Raw genomic sequence first — 7,080 nt, 5'->3', positions numbered from 1 at the left:
GGTTGTAGGGAATATAGTTGATCGTTTATCTGGTTTCAAATATATTCTTCGTAACTTTGGAAATGGCTGGCTGCCTTTTTAATTAGAAGTGAATGAAGGATTGGTGTGTCAAACTATTTAAATTATTCAGCTGAGTCTTTACCTAATTTGTTGTGATTTGTGAGTTTGTTGAGATTGTTATTGGTTCTCTCTCCACCTATCCCCACACACACCATCTGCATCTGTCTTCTCCCACTTAGGCCTGGGCCATACGGCTGAAAGACGTATCACAATATAACTTGATCATATTGATTGATATCGATAACTATTGATGATTTTAATGACCTAAAAAGACTAGGAATTACCATGCTGGATTCAAACACTTCTGTTCAACACTATATATGACCTTCCACTGTTCTTCATTGATAAATACTCTAATGTAGATACAACAATGAAAAACACTCATATTGCAAATAAGTATGTAACCGTGTTTGTGTAACAAACCCAGCTGGTAGATTCGGTGGTCCAGTCTCTTATAGATATATATTGAACATGTTTTATATTGATATTAATCAAAAGTCTTATCACGATACGATCATTTATTGTTTTATTGCCCAGGCCTACTCCCACTACACTGGCTGTGCGAAGAAAGAGAAAGTGACTTTGTAGAAAGAGGACAGTTGTTTGTACCTGATTTGTGAGATTGTTAAGATTGTTATCGGTTCTCTCTCTCTCTCGCTCTCTCTCCCTATCCCCACACGCACACGTCTCCAAACGTCTTCTCCTACTACAATGGCTGTGCAAAGAAAGGGAAGAGAAAGAGACTTAGTAGAAAAGGACAGCTGTTTGTTTATGTGTATCCCAGCCTTGTGGTGACATGTCTTTTTCTCTCCCTCACAAGACTCTTAAGTGAAATAGATACATGATCCACAATGTAATCAAATGTAACCTAGATCCAGCGTTTTGGAATGGAACACAAGGCTTTTTTCCACTTGACTCATGTTGCTCCGCTCCCTAGCCCCAGGATAGAAAACACCAGACTTTTTTAGTTCACCTCTCAGTTGTGGACTGTGGACTGTGGACCGGGCTGTCCACCAGCAGACCCAGGAACCTGACGGGGAACACAGAGATGGTGTGTTGTGTTTTCATGTGCTGCTGCTGTTTGCTGCCTCCCACTTTGGAGTGGTGCTTTGACAACAGCGTTTGTGTGATTTGAATACAAAGTGGTGACGGAATCTACAATATTTGCACGTAGTATGTGTGTATGAAGCAAAACAGCACAAACAAGAGTTGTGTTGGAGCCTTTGTGGGGGAAGGTATGAGTTTACGACCAGCCAACGATAATGGTACAAGTCGGAACAGGTCAAATCAATACGGCCCTCAGAAAGAGCTGGAGCAGGGCTGGGTTACATCTGGATCTGAACATAACTTGTACACCATGGCTGAGGTCGCTGGAACACGCAGAGTGCGTTTATTGAGACCTACTGGGGATATACAGAGGTAAATAAAAAACAACACTAGGTAACTCTCACCATGTATATAAATATATGTTCCAGAGATTATCATTTTGCCCGAGTTTTATTGAACTGGGAGCTGGCCCTGGACATGGCCTGATGGTTTATTATTGGAGTGCTGCTCCGTACTTCGTACTTCTCCTACTTTTGAGGAATTTCCAAAAGATTTTCATAACCTGCTCTGTTGTGCAATCGGGATTACAGTTGAAGGGTTCTGTTGACTAGAAACGTCTTTAGTGAAGGAAGCAGAACCACAGGTTCAGCAAACCGCCCCGCGCACGGAATGTCGTTTTTGTTTCTGATCTTATGAAATCTAATCTTGTGATTTATGAAAATGTTCAAAAAATGAAAATGTATAAGAAAACAACAGTCCTGCATCCTCTACTCGGCACATCTCTGTTGAGGTTTCAGCCCACTTGACTAACAACAGACCCTCCTGTGGCCGTTCCACTGCAAACGTTAACCAACAGCACCGATATCCCAGACTAAACACACTCATGCAGTTGAAGGTTTAAGCGTTATCTTCTCCCCCTTTGTAATTTATTTTTCCGCACACGTTTCTCATATCCTTCCTTCCTCCCTCTAGTGATGGAATCCACGGCTGTGAGCACCTCCACTCTGGCCCCTGATGAGTTTGACAGGAATGTGCCGCGCATCTGCGGCGTGTGTGGAGACAAGGCCACGGGCTTCCACTTCAACGCCATGACCTGCGAGGGCTGCAAGGGCTTCTTCAGGTACGCTGGTCTGCAGACTGCAGTGTGCCCCCCCGACGCAAGCAGAGCTGCACGGCCACACAGCAGACCTGCACTCCGTTCAGAGTCATTCTGCCAACGCCTTCTAACTCTATTTTATAAGATAAGATATACTTTATTCATCCCAGCAGAGAAATGTAGGTGTTCCAGCAGCCAGCATACATACACACAACACAACACATGTATACATACATATCCCACCTATACAAAACGTGAGCCACAATACATAGCCTAGGCTAGAAACAGTGGAGTGGATGGTCCATGTGCATATAGCTGTTACTCGTACATAACAGTACAAAACAGGTATGTTATGTTACAGGTATGTTATGTTGATATGTATTTTGAAGCAGGATATATAATCAAACAGTCCAAAGATAATGCCGTAGCCATTGCACACAGCCAGGAGTGAAATTGTTTTGTTGGCCAACTTTCAGTTGCCGGGGGTTGGTAGGGTGAGTTTCCCCCACGTCCAAGTTTTACATTATTGACCGCCCGCCAGAGACTTCTGAAGGTGTAATGTGTGCCTGCGTATCGCTGCTGCGGTGGGGCCGTCAAATCATCACACATCTAAAAGCAGCTTATGTCGTTTGAAAGGGGCTTTATGAAGTTGGGAAGATGTTGATGCAGTCCACAGATTTTCAGGCCCTGAATATCTACACACGTCATGATGAGACGGGATTACACCGCTTATGGTTTATACCTGCTCAGGAAAAGGGCAGCAGTAGAGCCAATCTGTAGAGCCATGGTTTGGTTAATATCTACATGACAGACACAAAGGCCCCTCGTCCGTTTAGTGTACCTGAACACGTGGCCGTCAGTGTTGTAACAATTGCATATGCGTGTTAATCTAGCGCAGGAATGCATATCATGGGCCACGCAACCATAGCAACCCTATTATTGTATCATGGTTTATAATGTCCGATTTATTAGCACATCAAATAGTTGAAAAACATTCAACCGAACCAACATGGCTTCACCTTAGACACTGAATAAATACAAAAACAACGGCTGTGATTCCCACCACATGACGCCTGGTTTCAAACGTCTCTCAAACGTCTTGGAGGACGCGGCCGGTCGTATCCTCCTCGAACGCATCGCAGTCAGTGAGCGACGGCGCCCAGAGACCCAGAGTTCACCCACAGCTCCGTCACCTTTTATACTGCAAACACAAACCTCACCAGCACATAGATTTCAAACTTGTGGACGCCAAATCAAAATCAGTGCTTGGAATATTGTGGCAATATCCCGCGTACTGTAATGGACTCTAACGACGCTAACGAGCACCCCCGTCCGAGGGCGCTGCCAGGGGGTGTAGTCGGGAGGCGTGCACACTACGCCTGCATGCGCACTTCTCCGCAGTGTTGACAGTCAGCAGGATATATATTTTTTTTAAAAAGGGGGATGTTTTATAATCTCCTCACTCGTCCCTCACTTGGCCCTCGTCTTGAACTGTGTGTGTGTGTGTGTGTGTGTGTGTGTCCAGGGTAAATGATCACACATTACACGTCTCCTTGGCGTCATCTCCACCCTGTGCTTTTTGGCACACGTCCATGTTTGTGCGTTGGGACGGCACTTGGGGGGGGGTTGAAGTGTACGAGTGTTTATCTAGACCGGCCGTGATTACATACTCACACCTGAGGTGTGACGTGGCCCACACACACACACACACACATACACACACTGAGGCCGCAGCTAACGGCCGTCTCTATTGTGGATTCATCGATAGAGTATGCCTTATCTTTTTTGAGTCATAACTAAGTCAAGCAGAAGCGGTGTGCAGTGTAAAGAAAGCCAATCCGTTGCTTCTCGTACCCTGACCCTTGCCCTAATTCCTTATCGTTCCCGTTGCCCTTTTTTTCGTACAGATGTCCGAAAAAACCAAACACGGGCAGAGCCTCACCTGTTTGACTTGCATGCTCTCATATCCAACGGACACACACTATTACACAAGGGTACCGGAGTTTAAAAAAAAAAACACGCGTGTTCCCACGATAAATCAGAGCGGTATTTCGAAGGCTACACACACACACAAATCAAAGCCGTGATCAACAGAAGATCAACCGGAGGGTGGTGATGTCGATTCAGCGCCGCGAAGAAACCCCACAATCTAACGGCCGTTTTTTCTCCCCCCCCCTTGCAGGCGCAGCATGAAGCGTAAGGCCTCCTTCACCTGCCCCTTCAGCGGCAGCTGCACCATCACCAAGGACAACCGCCGCCACTGCCAGGCCTGCCGCCTGAAGCGCTGCGTGGACATCGGCATGATGAAGGAGTGTGAGTGTGTCACGTAGCGGTGGCCGCCCTTCAGTCCCCTGGGCCGCACACACAGACGCACGCACGCGCACGCACACGCACACGCACTTTCATTCACCTGCATTCAAACAAGCCACTGTTGTTTTGATTCTCGCTCGCTCGCTCTCTCTCTCGCTCTCTCTCGCTCTCTCGCTCTCTCCTCCCTCCCTCCGTGTGTGTGTGTCCTACTTTTGCTCCTCATCCGGCACATAGACGCCGTGCATTACACGTTTTATTCTTTCTTAGCTCAGTTCAGAGTCTCCCTCTTCCCCGCGTTAATCGATCTCTGGCAGGCCGCTGCCATTTGACCGTAGCTTACATAACATAAACCCGGCCTATATTATTATATTATTATGCTTGTTTTACAGCAGCTATGCCCAAACTGAGGTCAGGATCACAGTGGTCCGCTCTGAATGGGATGTTTTAGTCCAAATGTGTCTTGTTTTCGAGTTGGCCGGAGAAAAAAAAACAAAAAAACCTTATATAACGTGAGTGTGGGGCAAGTATCAGTGAGTCTTTGCCACCAGTGGAATGTTTACATGGTCTATTTGAACTGTAGGGCCTCCCTGCGGTGAGTGCAGCCGGAGCGCTCTGTGAAGTTACCAGAAGAACACCTGCTCACAGGGAAAATATCCAGCTCTCCACAACCAAGGCTGTTTGTTCTAATGATCCTTTTGATGGCCGCTGAAGCTTTCTTGCCTTCTCCCGATATCCGGATATTGTCCCGCGAGGTCGGCTGTGAAGCATAGGCCTCCTGGTCCCCTCTTTCAGAGAACGAGTGGGGGGAAGTCATAACCGTGATATACAGTGAACACATCCTCTGCTGTACAGGAGGCCTAATGCACATTGTACTGTGTGTGTGTGTGTGTGTGTGTGTGTGCGTGTGCGTGTGCGCGCTAATTCAATAGCTTGAACAACATGGAGGGAACACGGCTGGGACAATGCGTTGCGTTGTTCAGTCTCCATATGGACTCCCTTCCTCCCCCCTCTTCCTCCTCAGAATAACAACCCCCCCCCCCCCCCCCCTCCCCCCTCCCGCCAGCCCAGGACCCTTTACTAACCCTGGCGGTACGACCACCTCGTCTCCTCTGGAGTTATGATGCATCTTTCTCCTCGGCCTCAGAATAACTTCCTAGTATGAAAAAAACCACCATGAAATCACTTCCTGTAAAGATCCTATAGACATGAATACACGTTTTACTGCAAGTCAATGTGTTTTTTTTTTGTTATATATATTTTTTCCTGCGTCACACTAGGACAACACTTGAGTTTTAATCAAGCCCTCTGTGAATGTGCACGGGCAGAGCGCCACGCTACAACTGCAGCGTCGTTGCATTGATATCCAACACTGCTGCGTACGCACGGCGGGGAATCGAAGCTGGGCCCGGTGCTCACACGCCCCTTAATGCAACGTGAATTTTAAATGCTGTTTCTCCGCCCCATGCTAGTCAATAATCCCTGCAGCCATTTCTTTCAGACATAGAAATCGGCGAGCGATAAGCGATAATTACTATAGCTGCGTGCACCTTTTCCGGCGGAGGTTCCCATGATTGCCATTTCGCCCTCACTGATTCCTTACCTGTTCATTATCATTTATTTTTCTTTACCCTCCTATGTGACCGCGCCTCGCCGCGGCCCATCCACCCCTCACACTCACTCACACTCACTGCGTAGGGGCGCCCGGATCTCCACTCCTGTACTCCTCCTCCTCCTCCCACGCGGTGGAACAGCCACTGGTCCAGTGGGACGTGGAGCAACAAACGTCTGTGTGAAAAGGAACTACACTACCTGCTCACTAACGTCTACCTCTCTCTCTCTCTCTCCACCTCCTCCCTGCTCCACCTTCGTCTCTCTCTCTCTCTCTCTCTCTCTCTCTCTCTCTCTCTCTCTCTCTCTCTCTCTCTCTCTCCCTCGCCCCCCCCCCCCCCCACCAGTCATCCTGACGGACGAGGAGGTCCAGAGGAAGAAGGACCTCATCCAGCGCCGCAAGGACGAGGAGGCGCAGCGCGAGGCCCAGCGGGAGGCGCGCAAGCCCCGCCTGACGGAGGAGCAGAGCCTGGTCATCTCCACGCTGGTGGAGGCCCACCACAAGACCTTCGACGACTCCTACTCCGACTTCTCCCGCTTCAGGGTGAGCTCCCCCACACTCACCCTCCCGACACTCACCCTCAACACTCACCCCCCCACACTCACCCCCCGACACTCACCCCCGACACTCACCCTCTACACTCACCCCCGACACTCACCCCCCACACTCACCCTCTACACTCACCCCCGACACTCACCCCTCGACACTCACCCTCAACACTCACCCCCCAACACTCACCCTCAACACTCACCCCTCGACACTCACCCCCCCACACTCACCCTCGACACTCACCCCCCGACACTCACCCCCCGACACTCACCCTCTACACTCACCCCCCCACACTCACCCCCCCACACTCACCCCCCGACACTCACCCCCAACACTCACCCTCAACACTCACCCCCGATACTCACCCCCGACACTCACCCCCTGACACTCACCCCCCCACACTCACCCT

General features: G+C 49.2%; 1 pseudogene across 1 annotated transcript; it reads left to right on the top strand.

Annotated features, from left to right (window-relative positions):
* Positions 1-1,968: 1,968 nt before the first annotated feature.
* Positions 1,969-6,710, top strand: LOC311371476 (vitamin D3 receptor B pseudogene; annotated as a pseudogene). The gene is made up of 3 exons: positions 1,969-2,227; positions 4,386-4,516; positions 6,469-6,710. The product of its transcript is annotated as a vitamin D3 receptor B pseudogene (transcript).
* Positions 6,711-7,080: the final 370 nt, after the last annotated feature.

This window comes from Micromesistius poutassou (assembly GCF_964030765.1).
Source record: "Micromesistius poutassou genome assembly, contig: SCAFFOLD_1257, whole genome shotgun sequence".
In the NCBI taxonomy this organism is placed as follows: Eukaryota; Metazoa; Chordata; class Actinopteri; order Gadiformes; family Gadidae; genus Micromesistius; species Micromesistius poutassou.
The sequence above is the reverse complement of the archived record's forward strand: the minus strand, read 5'-3'. Positions and strand labels throughout refer to the sequence as shown.